The sequence below is a fragment of the Entelurus aequoreus genome, linkage group LG01 (genome assembly GCF_033978785.1).
Source record: "Entelurus aequoreus isolate RoL-2023_Sb linkage group LG01, RoL_Eaeq_v1.1, whole genome shotgun sequence".
Taxonomy (NCBI): Eukaryota; Metazoa; Chordata; class Actinopteri; order Syngnathiformes; family Syngnathidae; genus Entelurus; species Entelurus aequoreus.
The window spans coordinates 24,455,564-24,476,011 of NC_084731.1; the positions used below are offsets into that span (position 1 = coordinate 24,455,564).

At 37.2% G+C, this 20,448-nt stretch overlaps 1 protein-coding gene across 1 annotated transcript in view; it reads left to right on the forward strand.

Moving 5' to 3' along the window:
- Nucleotides 1-4,447: 4,447 nt before the first annotated feature.
- Nucleotides 4,448-20,448, forward strand: part of sema3fb (sema domain, immunoglobulin domain (Ig), short basic domain, secreted, (semaphorin) 3Fb) — a 316,200-nt gene continuing 300,199 nt past the window's right edge. The window contains exon 1 of the mRNA XM_062046079.1: nucleotides 4,448-5,153. The gene's annotated coding sequence lies outside the window, so the exon portion shown is untranslated. The remainder of the gene's footprint in view (nucleotides 5,154-20,448) is intronic.

Consider the following 20,448-nt stretch of genomic DNA (forward strand, 5'->3'; position numbering starts at 1 on the left):
ATGATGTAGTTGGGAAACTAAAATGTGAAGTGGTTTGTTTCAGACATGCTCAACAAGTTCTATCACGTGGTTACTGCATAACTTAACATGTCTATTGTATATTTTATCCTTCAAAATAGGAATATGCTTTAATGTTCAAAATAGAAATATATTAAACAAAATAGGCTCGAATAAGTGAGGACATTAAATAAGGATAATTAATACAAATTAAAATAGGAATATGCTTTAATGTTCAATATAAAAATACATTTAAAAAAAATAGGCTGGAATAATTGAGGACATTAAATAAGGATAAGTTATACAAATTAAAATATAATTATGCTTTAATGTTCAAAATAAATATATATTTAAAAAAAAAATAGGCTCGAATAAGTGAGGACATTCAATAATGATAAGTAATACAAATTAAAATAGGAATATGCTTTAATGTTCAATATAAATATATATTTTAAAAAAATAGGCTTGAATAAGTGAGGACATTAAATAAGGATAAGTAATACAATTTAAAATAGGAATATGCTTTAATGTTCAAAATATAAATATTACAAAAGAAAGAGGCTAGAATAAGTGAGGACATTACATAAGGATAAGTAATACAAATTAAAATAGGAATATTCTTTAATTTTCAAAATAAAAATATTAAAAAAGAAAGTTTAAGAGGTTGTTCAAAATAATAGTGCTTACAAAGAAGAATTATGACAAATACTTTCAACCTTATTGAAAGTAAGATATTCTTCATCTCAGTATGTTAATAATGACTGAATTAATTAATTACATATTACAAAGCTGTTGTGTATACTAATTCACAGATGTTATTTTATTATATAAAAAGGTCAGTAAATGATTCTATATATTTGTAAACGCTCTGAAGTGGTAAAGGGGTAGGATTAAATAAGCTTTGCTTCTTCCTACTCCTTTTCGGACATAATGAAAAGTGAAATGATATGAAATTGTGATGTATTATACTGTAAGTGTGTTCATGTTCGAAATAAACTAAAAGAAAGAAAGAAAGACTCGACTAAGTGAGGACATTACATAAGGGTAAGTAATACAAATTATAATCGGAATATGCTTTAATGTTCTAAATATAAATGTTACAAAAGAAATAGACTCAAATAAGTGAGGGCATTAAATAAGGATAAGTAATACAAATTAAAATAGGAATATTCTTTTATGTTCAAAATACGGATATTAAAAAAAAGGCTCAAATAAGTGAGGACATTAAATAAGGATAAGTAACAAATTATTCACAGCATATTTTTCACATGTTGACAATAATTTGTTGATTAAAAGGAAAGGAGGAAAGAAAAATGTTTAAAAATAAGATACAATCTAATAAAATATTCATATATTTTAATGTTCAAATTGTTTAAAAATATTGAAATAAAAATTAGGTTAGAATAAGAGAGGACATTGAATAAGGATACGTAATAAAATAAATACAATTAATTCACACCATAGTTTTGGCTTATTTAGATTTTGTTCACTTTCTGTAAAAAGAAGGAAGTTGCTGGAAAAAGATGGCGCAAATATTTCCTAAAAATTAAAAGGAGGAAAGAAAAATAAGATACAGTCTAATATATTAGCAATATTTTTTTAATGGTCAAATAAAGGTCAAAACAATTAAAGTATTTTAAAAAAGAAGGAGCTGGAATAAGTGAGGACATTAAATAAAGATCAGTAATATACAACATACAATGGTACAATTTAATAAAATGTTAATGCATTTTTTCATGTTCAAATAAAGGTAAGAAATTAAATGAAAGAAGTTCGAATAAGTGACATTAAATAAGGATAATGCAATTTAATAAAATGGAATTACATGTTTTGGTTAAATGGTTAAAAAATGAAAATATTTAAAGAAATAAGGTAGGTGAGGAGAATGAAAAAGGATAAATAAAACAAATACATTGAAAATTAATATATCAATCTTTTAAAAAAAAGTTTAATTGCACAATCAATGAAAAATATTTGGATATAGTTTATGTAATACATTATTGGACATGTTCAATAGATAATTTATTAGATTTGGCATAATCATCTTAGAGCTGTTATTGTCATTTTAGTAACAATTTAGAAATAAACTGATAACTTGCAATAACATTTGAGTGTTTGATGGCAGGCGCAGTACAGAACACACTCCCAGAGAGTAGAGATGTGCTGACATGATCATGTGGGGGCAATAAAACCTAACATGTTCTCGTTACTGCAACCACAAAGGCTTATGGGTAGCGTAGAAGTGCTGCAGCTGTTTTCAGCAACACCACCTTAATTAATCCCATTTCTTAAACACGGCATTTAACCAACAGCTGCGGGCATTTGCCGTAAACCAGCGTTGTAGTTGTGGACAGATGGAGGTGTTTCCCCATGGCTTCCACGGGTTGGAGGCCTGTGGGAGCGTGTGTGTGGTTTGCTGTCTCAGTGACCACAAGGCTTTCACAAGTGGTTAGAGAGCTGCTACGAAGGATTTATGTGCAGAACAGGTCATGGCCTGACCTCAAAGTGTGACATGCCATTAATGGAGTTGCACTCTATAAGAATTGTGTGAATGCTCCAAAGTATTAACACACATGCTTTTCGAAACCAAAATGCATCTATTTATTATTCAACTTCTTCTTCTTCAGATTTTGGCGCGTTCTACCTTTCACATTTTTCACCTGATTCAAACTTCAAACTGTTCGGTCTATTTGGGAATCCTTGACAAATTCCCAAAATTCCCGGATTTCCCAGAATTCCCTGTTTTGCGGGACATTTTTCCCATTTAAAATTACATTTTTCAAAGTTCCACAATTCCCACATTTTTCATCTGATTTAAACTGTTCAGGAATTGTGTGCTCTACTTCAACAATTAGAAAAAATTCCCTGATATCCCGTAATTATTTTTTTTGGCATTTTCCCCATTTAAAATAAATTGGCCATTTTTCAAACTTCCACAATTCCCACATTCTTCAACCGATTCAAACCATTCGGCCTATTTGGAAATCGCGGGCTTTCCCTTGACAAATTCTAAAAATTCCCGGATTTACCAGAATTCCCTGTTTTGCGGGAAAATGTTTCCCATTTAAAATTACATTTTTCAAAGTTGCACAATTCCCACATTTTTTATCTGATTCAAACTGTTCCAACTTCAAAATATTCAGCCTGTCCAGGAATTGTGTGCTCTACTTCAACAATTCTAAAATAAAATTCCCGGATATCCCGTAATTTATTTTTTTTTTTGGGCATTTTCCCCATTCAAAATTCATTTTTCAAACTTCCACAATTCCCACATTCTTCAACCGATTCAAACCATTCGGCCTATTTGGTAATCACGGTCTTTCCCTTGAGAAATTCCAAAAATTCCCGGATTTCCCAGAATTCCCTGTTTCGCTGGACATTTTTCCTATTTAAAATGTCATTTTTCAAAGTTCCACAATTCCCACATTTTTCATCTGATTCAAGCTGTTCCAACTTCAAAATATTCAGCCTGTTCAGGAACTGTGTGCTCTACTTCAACAATTCTAAAAAAAAGATTCCTGCATATCCCGTATTTGTTTTGTTTTTTGGCATTTTCCCCATTCAAAATGAATTGGCCATTTTTCAAACTTCCACAATTCCCACATTCTTCAACCGATTCAAACCATTCGGCCTATTTGGGAATCGCGGGCTTTCCCTTGACAAATTCCAAAAATTCCCGGATTTCCCAGAATACCCTGTTTTGCGGGGCAATTTTTTCCATTTAAAATTACATTTTTCAAAGTTGCACAATTCCCACATTTTTCATCTGATTCAAACTGTTCCAACTTCAAAATATTCAACCTGTTCAGGAATTGCGAGCTCTACTTCAACAATTTAAAAAATAAAAAAAATTCTCGGATATCCCGTAATTATTATTATTTTTTTGGCATTTTCCCCATTCAAAAGGAATAGGCCATTTTTCAAACTTCCACAATTCCCACATTCTTCAACTGAGTTTCGTTTTTTTAATGATTTCTGCTTGTGGTGTGCCTCAGGATTTTTTCAATGAAAAAAATGTGCCTTGGCTCAAAAAAGGTTGAAAAACACTGGACTAGAGGACAAAGGAATGGCTATGCCACACACACACACACACACACACACACACACACACACACACACACACACACACACACACACACACACACACACACACACACACACACACACACACACACACACTGAGCAAGACGACACGAGAAGCTAACCGCTAAAGCTTCAATGTAAAGTAGGTGTAGGAGCCATTTATGGTTTGCGTTTGGTTCATTTTGCTTTGGCTTGGTGTGCAATGCTTCAGTTGACCACTTGTGGCAGTACTATATGAGAGCAGAAGTCACAGAGCGTGGCACAGCTGGCAAAGAAGACACTAATTAATGCAGAGGACATATTTTGAAAGAGTGGCAATCACATTGAGACATGCGATACAGAATAAAGTAGGAGCGGGAAGAACTGTAAGGGGGAGCACAGAAGAGGAAGGCCTTTTGATTAGGACACACCAGACTGACTTAGATATTGCACCTTATAAGTAAACACCCCACAGGATTATGTGACAGCTGCACTGTTCAGTGGAACATGCAATCATTTATTGTGGGAAATACAGTACAGACGGGAGAAAACGAAGACAGGAAGTTAGAAGACATGGGCAGGAGGAGGTTCCTCTCAAAGGGTTTATGAAGCAGCAACCGGAAGATTTTTATGTCGTTTCTAGACGGGACAGGTTTAGTATGGCAAGGTAAATACTGTGTGATTATGAGGGAGGGTGAACTCTGGCTCACACTCCAATACAGCAGGTGGCGGTAATGCACCTTATATGTTGAGTGGCCTGCCATAAAAACAGAGGAAGAAGAAGTCAGGTATTTGTCTGGACATCATTTCATCCATTCATAAGTGACCACGCCCCAAACAAACTATATTGGCTGGACACTGTTTTTATTCAAACACGTCATGGCTGGATCCCAGCACCCAGAGGCGACTAAAGGGCAGACAAGATAGTCGCTACGGAGTAGAAACTGACACCTTTTGAGGAGAAGAACATTACATTTTGGAAAGAGGACAACTCACCTGGAATGTTTGCCACACCTGCCGCTAATTAGCCGCATGCTCAAGTAAGACAGAGGCGCCTTTATGAGACACAACTGGCATCGTACAAGACGTCTGCGGTAAGTGCAAACATCCAAATTATTTTTTGGTGATGCTATTGGCGCCCGTCGCTAACGCTAGCTACACGCGGCTATTGAGTCCTGGTGGCTGTCGTCCTTTGCAAAGTGTCGGGCGTTCTGGAACCTTTGCATGTTTGTGCCGCTTTTGTTGCGCTTATTAAGCACATTTTAACAGTCTTGTGTTGCTGAGTCACGGTTGAATCTGTGCGATGGATCAGGGCTTTCAAACTGGTTTCCTTTGAGGGGCTGTTTGTGACAGTGTACATGCATGAGTATGCATTTGTTCGTGTGAATGTGTGTTCAACTGGTAGGACGGAGGGCAAATCCGGCCCAGGATTGGCCCCATACCAGTTCAGTTCAAAACTTAGACAAACATTTCTGCAGCAAATTCCTAAAAACTCCTGTTGTGTAGAGGACCTTGGACCACTGTGAACACATTGGCAGATCCTTGCATCGATGTTTGAACCTTGCTAGTGATGTGTATTTCCAAAAAGACTTCAGAGACGCTTTACTGAACCAAAAGTTGCTTTATTCCCAGCGAATGTCATTATACAGGACTGCAGTACCTAGAGGAGGTCAAGTCAAAAAGTGAGGCACTCCTAACTTGGAGAACCCAAACCATCAGTTTTGTATTCCTCCTTCCTGTCTCTGGGTGTGTGTGCTAACCATCCTGACCATAAAAGGAGATGTTTGTGTGTAAGAGTCTGGAAAACAACTGCTTCAAGGCTGAACTTAAATGTTGGTTTTGAGCTAGACCGGTAGTCTCTTAAGGATAGGGCTATCACTTTTGCATTCCGAAGTCCCAATTAGGGCCTCTTTCCTACGAGAAGTGATCTGCGAAAGTCAAACTAAGGGGCCTTATCTTATGTGCTCAACAATTATTTACTTAAACCTGGTGGTTGGCTTTCTCCAAGTTGAATATAAACATTCGCCATATGTAGAACATAATGAGTTAATTAATTCATTTGATTTGATTTTTATTAAGGATGCTTCACTAGAAAACATCGAACACCGGGGTACAAACTTGTGATTTATTTAACCAAGGCATTCCTCAAGATACCCCTTTAAGTCCTCTCTTTTCTGGCATTTAACCACCCAGGAGATGCACTGGTCGGAGGGGCCGTAGGCGCAAATTGGCAGCCACGCTTCCGTCAGTCTACCCCAGGGCAGCTGTGGCAACGAAAGTAGCTTACCACCACCAGGTGTGAATGAATGATGGGTTTTTAACATGTAAAGCGACTTTGGGTACTTAGAAAAGCGCTATATAAATCCCAGTTATTATTATTATTATTATTATAATGATAATGATGTATTATCCACTGACGATAATCCTATGTCAGCTAATCTCTACTTTACACGCTGAAGTAAAGGAAAATTTGACATATTTATAGTCATATTTCTGTGAATAATGGTTGAGTTGAGTTTGTGTTTGTATCGAACATGCAAGCATACAACATGATACATCACAATTTCCAGTTTTTCTATTCAACATGTTCGAAAAGGAGTAGGAAGAAGCAGAGCCTATTTAATCCTACCCCTTTTCCTTTACATAGCAGTTGCTAAAACTTTTGTTCACTTCCTGTTCTCAATTTATTCACAATATAATCCATGGGTAATAACAATAAAAATAAATAAATAATTAGTGAAGTAAATTATATTTCATATGGTGAGATGAGTAAGATTATATAGAAAATGAACGGATGGATGAAATAAATTCAGAATGTTTATCTTCTTCTTTGTACTTTGTAAACCCTTTAAGTTTGAAGAGTTTCTTGAAGTGGCTCATATTAGTACATTGTTTGATTTCTTTGCTTAATCCATTCCATAATTGAATTCCACACACTGATATACTGAAGGTCTTAAGTGTTGTACGTGCGAACAAATTTTTTAAATTACATTTACATTGGTAATAATGGCCTTTTTATATTGAATTTATAATTTAGGGGTGTTTATCTAGATATGTTCTAGGTTGAAAACCTAATTAAGGTGTTTACTTGTGTTTTAAAAGCCGGTTTAACCAAATCAATGCAATAAATTAGTTTTAGCGCATGCTGCTCAGTGGCCTTGTGGTTAGAGTGTCCGCCCTGAGATCGGTAGGTCGTGAGTTCAAACCCTGGCCGGGTCATACCAAAGACTGTAAAAAATGGGACCCATTACCTCCCTGCTTGGCACTCAGCATCAAGGGTTGGAATTGGGGGTGAAAAATCGCCAAAATGATTCCCGGGCGCAGCCACCACAGCTGCTCACTCCTCCCCTCACCTCCCAGGGGGTGGAACATGGGGATGGGTCAAATGCAGAGGTTAATTTCACCACACCTAGTGTGTGTGTGTGACAATCATTGGTACTTTAGATGTAAGTAAACATACTAAGTCAGCATCAAGGGTTGGAATTGGGGGTTAAATCACCAAAATGATTCCTGGGCGTGGTCACCGCTGCTGCTCACTGCTCCCCTCACCACCCAGCGGTTGATCAAGGGTGATGGGTCAAATGCAGAGAATCATTTTGCCACACCTAGTGTGTGTGTTACAATCATTGGTACTTTAACTTTAACTTAAAGGCCTACTGAAATGATTTTTTAAAATTTAAACGGGAATAGCAGATACATTCTCTGTGTCATACTTGATCATTTCGCGATATTGCCATATTTTTGCTGAAAGGATTTAGTAGAGAAAATCGACGATAAAGTTCGCAACTTTTGCTCGCTGATAAAAAAAGCCTTGCCTGTACCGGAAGTAGCGTGACATCAGAGGAGGTAATATCCTCACAATGTTCCTTTGTTTACAATGGAGCGAGAGAGATTCGGACCGAGAAAGTGACGATTACCCCATTAATTTGAGCGAGGATGAAAGATTCGTAGATGAGGAACGTTACAGTGAAGGACTTGAGAGGCAGTGATGGACGTATCTTTTTTCGCTCTGACCGTAACTTAGGTACAAGCTGGCTCATTGGATTCCACACTCTCCTTTTTCTATTGTGGATCACGGATTTGTATTTTAAACCACCTCGGATACTATATCCTCTTGAAAATGAGAGTCGAGCACGCGAAATGGACATTTAAAGTGACTTATCTCCAAGACAATACATCGGTGACACACTTAGCTACTGAGCTAACGTGATAGCATCGTTCTCAAATGCAGATAGAAACAAAAGAAAAAAACCCCTGACTGGAAGGATAGACAGAAGATCAACAATACTATTAAACCATGTACATGTAACTACACGGTTAAAAATTCTCAGCCTGGTAAGGCTTAACTATGCTGTTGCTAACGACGCTAAGGCTAATTTAGCAACTTAGCAACCGGACGTCACAGAACTATGTACTCTCTCCTTTTTCTATTGTGGATCACGGATTTGTATTTTAAACCACCTCGGATACTATATCCTCTTGAAAATGAGAGTCGAGCACGCGAAATGGACATTTAAAGTGACTTTTATCTCCTAGACAATACATCGGTGACACACTTAGCTACTGAGCTAACGTGATAGCATCGTTCTCAAATGAAGATAGAAACAAAATAAATAAACCCCTGACTGGAAGGATAGACAGAAGAGCAAAAATACTATTAAACCATGTACATGTAACTACACGGTTAAAAATTCTCAGCCTGGTAAGGCTTAACAATGCTGTTGCTAACGACGCTAAGGCTAATTTAGCAACTTAGCAACCGGACCTCACAGAACTATGATAAAAACATTAGCGCTCCACCTACGCCAGCCAGCCCTCATCTTCCCATCAACAGCCCTGCTCACCTGCGTTCCAGCGATCAACGGCGCGACGAAGGACTTCATCCGTGGGTTTGGCGTCTGCTATCAGGGTAAGTAGTCCTTGCTGTAAGTATTGTACTTAGCCGCTAAGACACTGATCGATCCCACCTACAACGTTCTTCTTTGCAGCCTCCATTGTTCATTAAACAAATTGCAAAAGATTCACCAACACAGATGTCCAGAATACTGTGGTATTTTGTCGAAGAAAACAAGAGGTTTTTGTATCGGGTCCGATGGGGTCCAACCACCTCCGTGGATTTTGTGACGTCACGCGCATGAATCCTATCCAAAGGAGTTTTTCAACCGGAAGTGTGGCGGGAATTTTAAAATTGCACTTTATAAGTTAACCCGGCCGTATTGGCATGTGTTTCAATGTTAAGATTTCATCATTGATATATAAACTATCAGACTGCGTGGTCGGTAGTAGTGGCTTTCAGTAGGCCTTTAGGTGTTTGTGTATGGGGCGGCATCATTGGCTTTCAGGTGGGATGGGGTGGCCTTTTCGGAGTCTTGTGTAGGTTGGAGGGGGAGGGGGGTTAACTATCTTGGTAACAAATATGTTTCCCCAAAAGCTCCACCACTGAGAAGCCTCAACAAACACCTCATTTGGCTCATTGTTAGGACCATGTTGTGGCACTAATCACTCCGTGTGGAATGTTGCAGGATTATGAACACAGAGCTGTGTTGCCCATCATCATACCTTGTAAAACACATATGGCAGCATGCATGCACCTTGAAACAGCTTAATGGGACTCACTGGACAAGTATATTTGAAAAGGTGCACGTAATTTTTATCATCAATAACTTTGCAGGGTCAAATGCTTTTGCTCTCAAATCATCACCAGCCATAACCAATTTGATGCACAGTTAATAATCGTAGAACTGCATTGCATCCTGCTCAGACGTCCCTGATATTTCCCATTTAGTGCTCACATTTTTATGGAGCCCTAAAGGGACATGGGGAATTTTTTTTTTGTTATAATTTTTTTTTTTTTTTTAATTTTAATTTTATTTTTTTAGACATGCATCTCGTGCGCAGGAGCAACTATCTCGTACGCAGGAGAAACTGTCTTACCTGGACGGAACTTCCTTTGAGCAGATTGAGTTTCTGGAGCATAAAATTTGTGGGGTCAATTAAACGCTCAAAATGGCCAGAAAAAGAGAACTTTCATCTGAAACTCGACAGTCTATTCTTGTTTATAGAAATGAAGGCTATTCCACAAAATTGTTTGGGTGACCCCAAACTTTTGGTAGTGTAAGTAAACTTTGATTGACTGATTAATTGATACTTTACAGGGATATCAAAACCATTAACATATATCTGTAATTTGTCATTTCAAACCGGCGCATTTCCAAATGAAATGAAAATAGCTAAAGTTATACCTCTGTTTAAAACTGGGAGCAAACACCACTTCACAAACTATAGACCCGTCTCTTTACTTCCACAATTCTCTAAAATATTAGAAAAACTATTCAATAACAGGTTAGATGCATTTATAGAAAAGCATAAATTACTCTCTGACTGTCAATATGGGTTTAGATCAAACAGATCTACATCAATGGCAATAGTTGAAACAATAGAGGAAATCACAAATGCCATAAAAAAGAAACAATATGCAATGGGAATATTTATTGATCTAAAAAAAGCATTTGACACAATTAACCATGATATATTAATCAATAAAATGGAAAAGTATGGAATCAGGGGAGTTGTATTGGATTGGCTTAAAAGCTACTTAAATAAGAGACAACAGTTTGTGAAGTTGGGGGATTGCTGTTCATCATGTTTGGATATTGCTTGTGGTGTCCCCCAGGGGTCAGTGTTGGGGCCAAAACTGTTCATCCTGTATATCAATGATATATGTAAAGTGTCTACATTATTGAAATTAGTGTTATTTGCTGATGACACTGATATTTTTTGTTCAGGGGATGACTTAAATCAGTTGCAGGAAGTCATTATGGAAGAAATGAGTAAACTAAAAACTTGGTTTGACTATAATAAATTGTCTTTAAACCTGACTAAGACTAAGTTAATACTGTTTGGAAAGAGGACACGTGAAACAAGGGTGCAGATACAAATAGATGGAGTGGATATTGAAAGGGTTTTTGAAATAAAATTCCTTGGAATTACAATTGACGATCAAATTAACTGGAAATCACATATAAAACATGTACAATCTAAGCTGTCAAGAAGCATCTCAGTAATAAATAAAGCAAAGCAGGTTCTGGATCACAAATCACTCCACATGCTTTACTGTTCATTAGTTTTACCATATTTAACCTACTGTGTGGAAGTCTGGGGGAATAATTATAAAAGCTCATTAAATTCAATAACTATACTTCAGAAAAGAGCTGTACGCATCATCAACAAGGTTGGATATCTGGACCATACTCACTCACTATTCTTACAGTCAAAAATATTGAAATTTAATGATATTATTTTGTATCAAACTGCACAAATAATGTATAAAGCCAAAATAAATAAACTCCCAGGAAGCATTCAAAAATTGTTCAGCACACGAGAGGGCGGTTATAATTTAAGGGGGAATTTAAATTTCAAAATGCTTAGTTATAGAACGACCATTAAAAGTTTTTGTATTTCAATTTGTGGAGTGAAATTATGGAATGGTTTGAAGGATGAGTTAAAGCAATGTCCAAACATAAACCAGTTTAAAAAGAAGTATAAGTACATGGTATTCCAGAGGTACAGAGATGAAGAAGGGCTTTGATATTGGGTTGTTTGTGTTACAGAAGAGTGTGGGGCTGCCCATTGAGGCAGTGGTGTTGTTGTGGTGGCATGATACCATTTCCATGATCACTAGTGGTAATGATGTGGCTATGTATGTGTGTAGTGTGCATATGTATGTATATATCTATGATGTATGTACAGTATATATAAGTTCTTTGAGTTTGTACATTGAGTGAACAGGTAGTTCTAGCTCAGAGTAATTTATGATTTAAAGAAAAGGGGTGGGATTAAATAAGTGTAAACTTCTTCTCACTCCTTTTCAAATATGTAAAAAAAAAAAGAAGGAAAAAAAAAAAAAGAAAAGAAAAAGAAAGTCCAATGCTCATTTGTTTTTGTTTTTTATTCTCCATTGTTTTTCATTTTGTTATAATGGCTGTTAAGGCTATAGCACTGTATTGGATCAGGCTTGCTCTTGTTTTTATGCATATTTGAAATAAAAATATATCAATCAATCAATCAATACTTTGACAGGAAAGGTTCTAGAAAAGCCCAGAAAAAACCAGAAACTTTTTATAAAGTTATAAAAAAAATATTTTTGAACATTTTTTTTTAATAATTTGTATTTATTCTTTTTTTTTTTAGACATGTATCTCGTGCGCACGAGAAACTTTCTCTTGCGCATGAGATACATGTCTAAAAAAATAAAATAAAAATAACTATACGTTTTTTTTTTTTGTTTTGTTTGTTTTTTTATGACTTTATAAAAAGTTTCTCATGCACAACATAGTAATTCCGGTCGGAATTAGTGATTTAGAAGTAGCTGAAACACTACGGAGAGACATTAGCCGCTAGCTAGCTAATAAGCAGGTATGTTTTATTTATTTTATTTTATTTATTTTTTTTGTCTTGTTTTGTCCTGTCCAGCTTCTCAGGCAAATCATATAGTAGATGTAGATGCCCATATCGGCTGTTCAGATTTACTTTACAAAAGAGAAGTGTAGGATACTTCTTTTGTTGCCTTATTTGTATTTGACTTTATTAAATGTATTTATATTATCATTTGGTGCAGCCCGGCCGGAGCAGGAGGGGATAGAAAGAGGAAAAAAAGGAAGACAGAGGGGGAAATTGTGGGGACAAGAGGGGGATTAGACAGAAAGACAAAAACAACAACAGCAAACACAACAACAACAACAACAATAGAGCAACATCAGCAAATACGACATGTACAAATATGATGGTAAAAGTGATAGCAAAGAAGCAGTTAGTGAAATAAATAATAATACAGAAATGACAATGAGCATTATTACACTACAAATGGAGCAATACAAATACCAATAGAAATAGCACTATTGATAATGAACAATACCAATAATTCACCTCTATTAACAATACAGTTGTTCAAATGCAACAATACATATACGTAATGAGTACTACGGATACAAAAGAATGCAGAAAAATGGAGGGGAAGAAAGAGAAGCAACCTATATAACCTTGTAGATTGTTATAGTAGTAGTAAGCAGGTATGTTTTAAAGCACCTCTTGCAGAGCGGCGTGTCAGTGTTTATAGCTCCACCTTTATTTTTTTTTTACTTTTTGAATTCATTAGTACGGCTAGACTTTATTAGTATGGGATCTGAGCCGAGGATGTCGTTGTGGCTTGTGCAGCCCTTTGAGACACTCGTGATTTAGGGCTATATAAATAAACGATTGATTGATTGATTGATAGTACGGGTTTACCGTACAACCCTCTGCCAAAAATATGAAATATACTTGTTAAATAAAACCTCTGCCTTTTTTTTTAAACAAACATTTAGGCCTACTTCATTTTAATGTTGGTCTTTATGGTGGTAGTGTTTTCCGAGGTGGCGCTTGGTGAACAAAGTTTCAAAACCACTGGAATAGATGATTGGAAGAGGGGAGCTTCGAACCGCCACTGCTTTAAAAATAAAAAATAAACGCATCTATTTAGAGTTTACAACTTTTTAAAAAACAATCTGTCTTTCTGAGCTTTTAAGGGGAAACCTTTTATATATTTTTTTTTAGGCGAGCGTTATTTTTTGTTTTCTTTGGTCATGCAGAAAAGCTGCTGAGACCTCCAAAATGCAATAACTCCATTTGCACTCTGAGAGTAATCTTTCATGTACTCTCTGTTATCCAGTAAAGCTTTCATACTCTCACCTCCCAGTCTCGGCCTCAACATGCACCCTCCTCCCCTCGGATTCCATTAAAAAGCAGAACTTCAGCTTCCTCAGGCTCTGATCAACCCCCCCCCCCGCTTAATGCACTTCCCCAACGTACCTCATATTTACATATAGATTGACTATTTATCCGTTTCCATTTTCAACACCGACTCCCGGTGGTCCGTTTTTATTAATCCATGTTGGGTTTATGTACATAAAAAAAAAAAAAGGACAGATGTAATTCTTTGAACATAGGTATGCAAGGTGAATTGTAATGACGGAGTCAATATGGGACTTGCTGGTCAGTTTCTAGTCTTCTTGAAGACGGTGAATATCACAGTGGAATGATAGACGTGAACGTGACACGGGCGGCCGTCAGCCACACCTCTGCAAGCTTCAACAAGTTCGATATAATTCACGTTTGTGGCAAAATGACGCAATCAGCTGAAAGTGTCTTCTTGCAAAAAACAAAACCTCAACATCACCACTTTCACTTTCTGCTTGTTTGTGCTATTTTTTGTCTTTGGTAAGTAAAAAGCGTAAGGTAATTGTACAGGAACGACAATATCTGGGGAGCGCCCTAAGGATGAGGGGGGGAAATCATATTGTGAGCTGTAGTGATGGCAATGAAGGCTCTTTTATGGAGAGATTTGTTATTACTTGAATTATTGTATTACCAAATTATGTGTAAAATGAATATCTAATATAAAAAACTAACAATAACATATGTATAGAATTGATATGGGTTTATTAATGAAATTAACATCAAGATGTCCGATAATGGCTTTTTTGCCGATATTCCGATATTGTCCAACTCTTAATTACCGATGCCGATATCAACCGATACCGATATATACAGTCGTGGAATTAACACATTATTATGCCTAATGTTGTTGTGATGACCCACTGGATGCATTAAACAATGTAACAAGGTTTTCCAAAATAAATCAACTCAAGTTATGGAATAAAAAAATGCCAACATGGCACTGCCATATTTATTATTGAAGTCACAAAGTGCATTATTTTTTTTAACATGCCTCAAAACAGCAGCTTGGAATTTGGGACATGCTTTCCCTGAGAGAGCATGAGGAGGTTGAGGTGGGCAGGGTTGGGGAGATGGGGGGTGGGGGGAGGGTGGGGGGGTGTATTGTAGCATCCCGGAAGAGTTAGTGCTGCAAGGGGTTCTGGGTATTTGTTCTGTTGTGTTTATGTTGTGTTACGGTGCGGATGTTCTCCCGAAATGTGTTTGTCATTCTTGTTTGGTGTGGGTTCACAGTGTGGCGCATATTTGTAACAGTGTTAAAGTTGTTTATACGTCCACCCTCAGTGTGACCTGTATGGCTGTTGACCAAGTATGCCTTGCATTCACTTGTGTGTGTAAAAAGCTGTAGATATTATGTGATTGGGCCGGCACGCAAAGGCAGTGCCTTTTAAGGTTTATTGGCGCTCTGTACTTCTCCCTACGTCCGTGTAAACAGCGGTGTTTTAAAAAGTCATACATTTCACTTTTTGAAATCGATACCGATAATTTCCGATATTATATTTTAAAGCATTTATTGGCCGATAATATCGGCAGTCCGATATTATCGGACATCTCTAAATTTAACATATACAATACAGGCCAAAAATTTGGACACGCCTCATTCAATGACTTTTATTTTCATGACATTGTAGATTGTCACTGAAGGCATCAAAACTATGAATGAACACATGTTAACAAAAAAAGGTGAAATAACTGAAAACATGTTTTATATGTATTATGTATTATGATGATAGTATATATCTGTATCATGAATCAATTTAAGTGGACCCTGACTTAAACAAGTTGAAAAACTTATTCGGGTGTTACCATTTAGTGGTCAATTGTACGGAATATGTACTTCACTTTGCAACCTACTAATAAAAGTCTCAATCAATCAATCAATCAATATAGGGCTGCAACAACTAATCGATTAAATCGATTATTAAAATATTTGCCGATTAATTTAGTCATCGATTCGTTGGATCTATGCTATGCGCATGCGCAGAGTTATTTTTTTTATTGTATTTTTTTATTAAATTTTTTTTTTTTTTTTTTTTTTTTTTAAATAAACCTTTATTTATAAACTGCAACATTTACAAACAGCTGAGAAACAATAATCAAAATAAGTATGATGCCAGTATGCTGTTTTTTTCCAATAAAATACTGGATAGGATAGACATGTAGTTTGTCTCTTTTATCCGATTATAAATCGATTAATCGACTGATTAATCGATTATCAAATGAATCGTTAGTTGAAGCCCTAGTTTTATACTCTAGTTTCTTCAAAATAGTCACCCTTTGCTCTGATTTGGCAAAGGGGCCAACAAGTGCTAAACACCTCTGGGAACTCCTTCAAGACGGTTAGAAAACCATTTCAGGTGACTACCTCTTAGTTTAGTCTTTATTTGAAGGGACAATGCACAGAAACATTAAGTTCAAAGACAGATACAGTATGTTCTGTACCAGATTATAGCTAAATAGCTCATTTCCATCTGCAGTCCCTGGCTACCTAAATTAAAGGGATACAAAAATCATGCAATAAAATTATGACAATCAAAACATACTATAGCATGTTTTTAAATTAAGAAAAGTCATAAAATGCCCTTTCATGTACACATACTTAATATACAATACAATCACACCTCTTGAAGCTCATGGAGAGAATGCCAAGAGTGTGCAAAGCAGTAAACAGAGCAAAGGGTGGCTATTTTGAAGAAATTACAATAATAAAACATGTTTTCAGTTATTTCACCTTTTTTTTGTTAAGTGCATAACTCCACATGTGTTCACTCATAGTTTTGATGCCTTTAGTGACCATCTACAATGTAAATAGTCATGAAAAGAAAGAAAACGCATTGAATGAGAAGGTGTGTCCAAACTTTTGGCCTGTATTGTATATGTTAAATTTAGAGATGTCCGATAATATCGGACTGCCGATATTATCGGCCGATAAATGCTTTAAAATGTGATATCGGAGATTATCGGTATCGGTTTCAAAAAGTGAAATCCAACCAAATCCGGCCCGCGAATGAATGATCTATGTCCCTCGGGATGATATTTGATTAGTATTAGAACCGGCCCACAGGCCACGGCCGCCTGCTGCTGTTTTGCACGCAACAATACTCCATCAGTGTTGGCGCTAGGAATTTTCGAAACGGGGTCCCTGGGACCCCATCAAGTCATAAAAATGGGGTCCCACTTTTTTGTAAGCGTTTTAAAAACAATTGACAAATGTATGCATTATCCTGTTATATCTCACATTCTATATCGTCTTTTGGAAAAACTTAATTCATTACAATATAAGTAAATTTACTATATTTTTTATTGGAATATTTTCAGAATGTCTTTGCTCTATTTTTGGCCAAAGTAAGACAAAGAAAACAATCTGAAGTTGTCTCTATTTTTGTAGTTTTAACGCCACAATTTGAATAGTCCACAGATTTTCCTGCATGCGGCCCCTGAGTTTGACACCCCTGATGTAAATAGTCATGAAAATAAAGAAAACGCTTTGAATGAGGAGAAGGTGTGTCCAAACCTTTGGCCTGTACCAGGGGTGTCCAAACTTTTTCCACTGAGGGCCGCACATTGAAAAATCAAAGCTAGCAGGGGCCATTTTGATATTTTATATTTTAAAAACCAATACAATATATGCATTAAAAAATATACATTTAGGCTTCCACTCAGGCTTGATCCCGGGGACCCCAAAGGGTTTTGGTCCAAAAAATACAAAAATATTATCATTATCCAGTATTATTATTTGTGTTATTATTCAAGTGTTTAAATCTCTAGATCAACATTAGGTCTATCTGTCATTATAACATTTTTTAAAGATTTAAATTGTATGCTCTTTTTGTCAAAGAAAACCCTTTTTTTTTAATGAAAAAAACAAAATATGCAATATTTTCACCCAATAAAATTTTTAAGTGGGATATTTGAGATTATATAATTGGAGCCTTAAAAAGGTCAATAACTCATAACACCATTGATTTTAATTCATTATTATTTTTTGAGCAATGACACTTAAAAACTAATCACACTAAAATTGTAGGGGACCCAAAAGGGTCCTACTCATTAAAGTGTTAAAAAATAAATTATAATTTTTTTTTTTTTTACTGTTTACTTTTAACACAATAATCTCGTGATAAACTTCAGATCTATCTGTCAATTATAAGTTTTATTAGGGTCCGCCCTGTACCCTGTACAAAGGACTCCCCCAGGGAGTCCTTTGTACTGGTTACAAAGGAACCTATTGTTATTGTAATGTTTATTATTTTTATTTTTATTATACCGGCCGCCTCTTCGAACAGCAATTTTATTAGGGTCCGCCCTGTACCCTGTACAAAGGACTCCCTCAGGGAGTCCTGCCTGTAACTCCCACTAGGAAGGTCGTAGAGACATGAAACAAAAACTTCTATGTAGGTCAGACTTAGACCTACATTTCATAATTTTACATCCTTGGGCAAAAACCAACAGGAAGTTGGCAATTTCCCCTTCAAGACAAATTTGTACTAAAAAAACACGTTTTTGCCTCTTTGAGCTGTAATTTGACCCCCTTAAAATACTTCAAAACTCACCAAACTTCTCACACACATCGGGACTGGTGGAAACTGCGATCTAAAAAAAAAACCGAACCCCAAAACTCAAAATTGTGCTCTACATAATTTTTGGAAAAAACAGACAAAAAACTGCTCCTCAGAGGAAAACTCAGACAAAACTGCTTGTAACTTCCGGTAGGAACGTCGTAGAGACATGAAACAAATACCTCTATGTAGGTCTCCCCTAGACCTACATTTCATATATTGACATCCTTCAGCAAAAATCGACAGGAAGTTTGCTATTCCTCCTTCAAAACAACATTTTTGTTACAAACGGTCACCAAACATCAAACGTTATCTCCTCTGAGCGCGTTGTCGTTTCGGCTTCAAACTGCTACAGAAGAGAGATTGAACCCTTCTGATTAAACCGTCTTTACGGATTTTTAATAAGTGCTACCGTTTTGATTTTACGAGCCTTCAAAGACCCGCAGCACTAAAGTTTCTCCGGTGCCAAAAATGACAACGAAAATGCGATTACTCCTTCTTTGGCCTCAATACACACAATACCCTATAACACATATGTCAGAGTCAAGGCCCGCGGGCCATATCCGGCCCGCGAGAAGGTTTTTTACGGCCCTTGGGATGATCTTGATTTATTATTAGAACCGGCCCGCAGACCGCAGATCTTTTACACGCACCAAGCGGATGCCGGTCCAAGGTTCCGAAAGGGGGCGAGCGGCCCGCCGGGACGCGCCTGCCGGCCGAAGGGCTGCAGCCCGGCCGTCAGTCGCGGAGCCCGCCGTGCCACGCGCGCCAAGGGGGCGGGCCGAAACCCGGCCCCGAGGCCCTGAGACTTCTGCTTTGTTTCCCCAAACCGCGCGTCACCGCCGGGCCCGCACCACCGTCGGGCTGCAGCCCGAGCGTCGGTGGCGGAACCCGTCATGTGCCGCGCGCGCCAAGCGGAGCGGGGGGGTCAAGCGGGCCGAAACCCGCAGGCCACCCCCTCACCACGAGGCCCTGAGACTTCTGCGTTTGACCCCTACGCGCAGCCCGTCGGGACGCGCCCGCCGTCAAGCCACGAGGGCCAGCCGTCGGGTCGCGGAGCCCGCCGTGCCACGCGCGCCAAGGGGCGGGCCGAAACCAGCGGGGGGTTTCGGGCACCCAACTCGCCTCCCTCCCACGGAGGGAGGAGGGGGGTTTAATGTGAACATTACTGTGCAATCACATATTTAGAGTTTTTACTCAATTCAAGTTTAAAAGTTAAAGTTTAATATTTGTTTTCACTGCATGTTACTTCTCCTTAAACAAAGTGTTGTTTTTGATTTATAGATTTTTGCACTTTATTTTATTGTATTTCAATTTAATTATATTTTAAAAATATTTCAGTTGAGTGGATGATAGAAAATTGCTATTATTGTTTTTTTCTTTGAAGTAAATTTAGCCCACTTTTGCTAAAATAGAAAATATAGGCTACTGATGGTGCCTTGAATACCGGTTTCTTTCATTTAATGTTCATGTTATGGGGATTTTTATATAAAGGAAATTTGTCTTTTGTGTCTGTTGAAAATTAAAGATTACTGACTGAGCCATAAGAAAATATTGCTTTATTTATCTGATCATATTGGAATATATTTGTTAGGTTTTCAGTAGGTTCAATTAGGTTCACTAGACTATATGCGTCATTTAAAAATTTTTCAATGAACATTCGAACAGTCCGGCCCTCGGCTTGTAGCTAAATTTTTTATTTGGCCCTCCGTCCATTTGACTTTGACACCCCTGCCCTATAATGACAATGTGAACTCAGACACAACTTCCTCTAACTCCCAGTACGAATATCGTAGAGACACGAAACAAAAACCTCTATGTAGGTCTCACTCAGGACTACCACTGGACAAAAGTATTGGACACCTAGGACTAGCACCTGCCAAAAGGCGGACCCGACCAACGCTGCTTGCAGCTTTAATTGTTTATGCTTTTTGTTTGTTCGTTTTAGGCCCTTCTTTAAAAAAAACAGCTCGTTTTTTTTACATGGCAAACACAAAATATGCAACATTTTCCCCAAAAAATATCTCAAAATAAAATAGCATAGCCTTGAATAGGTCAA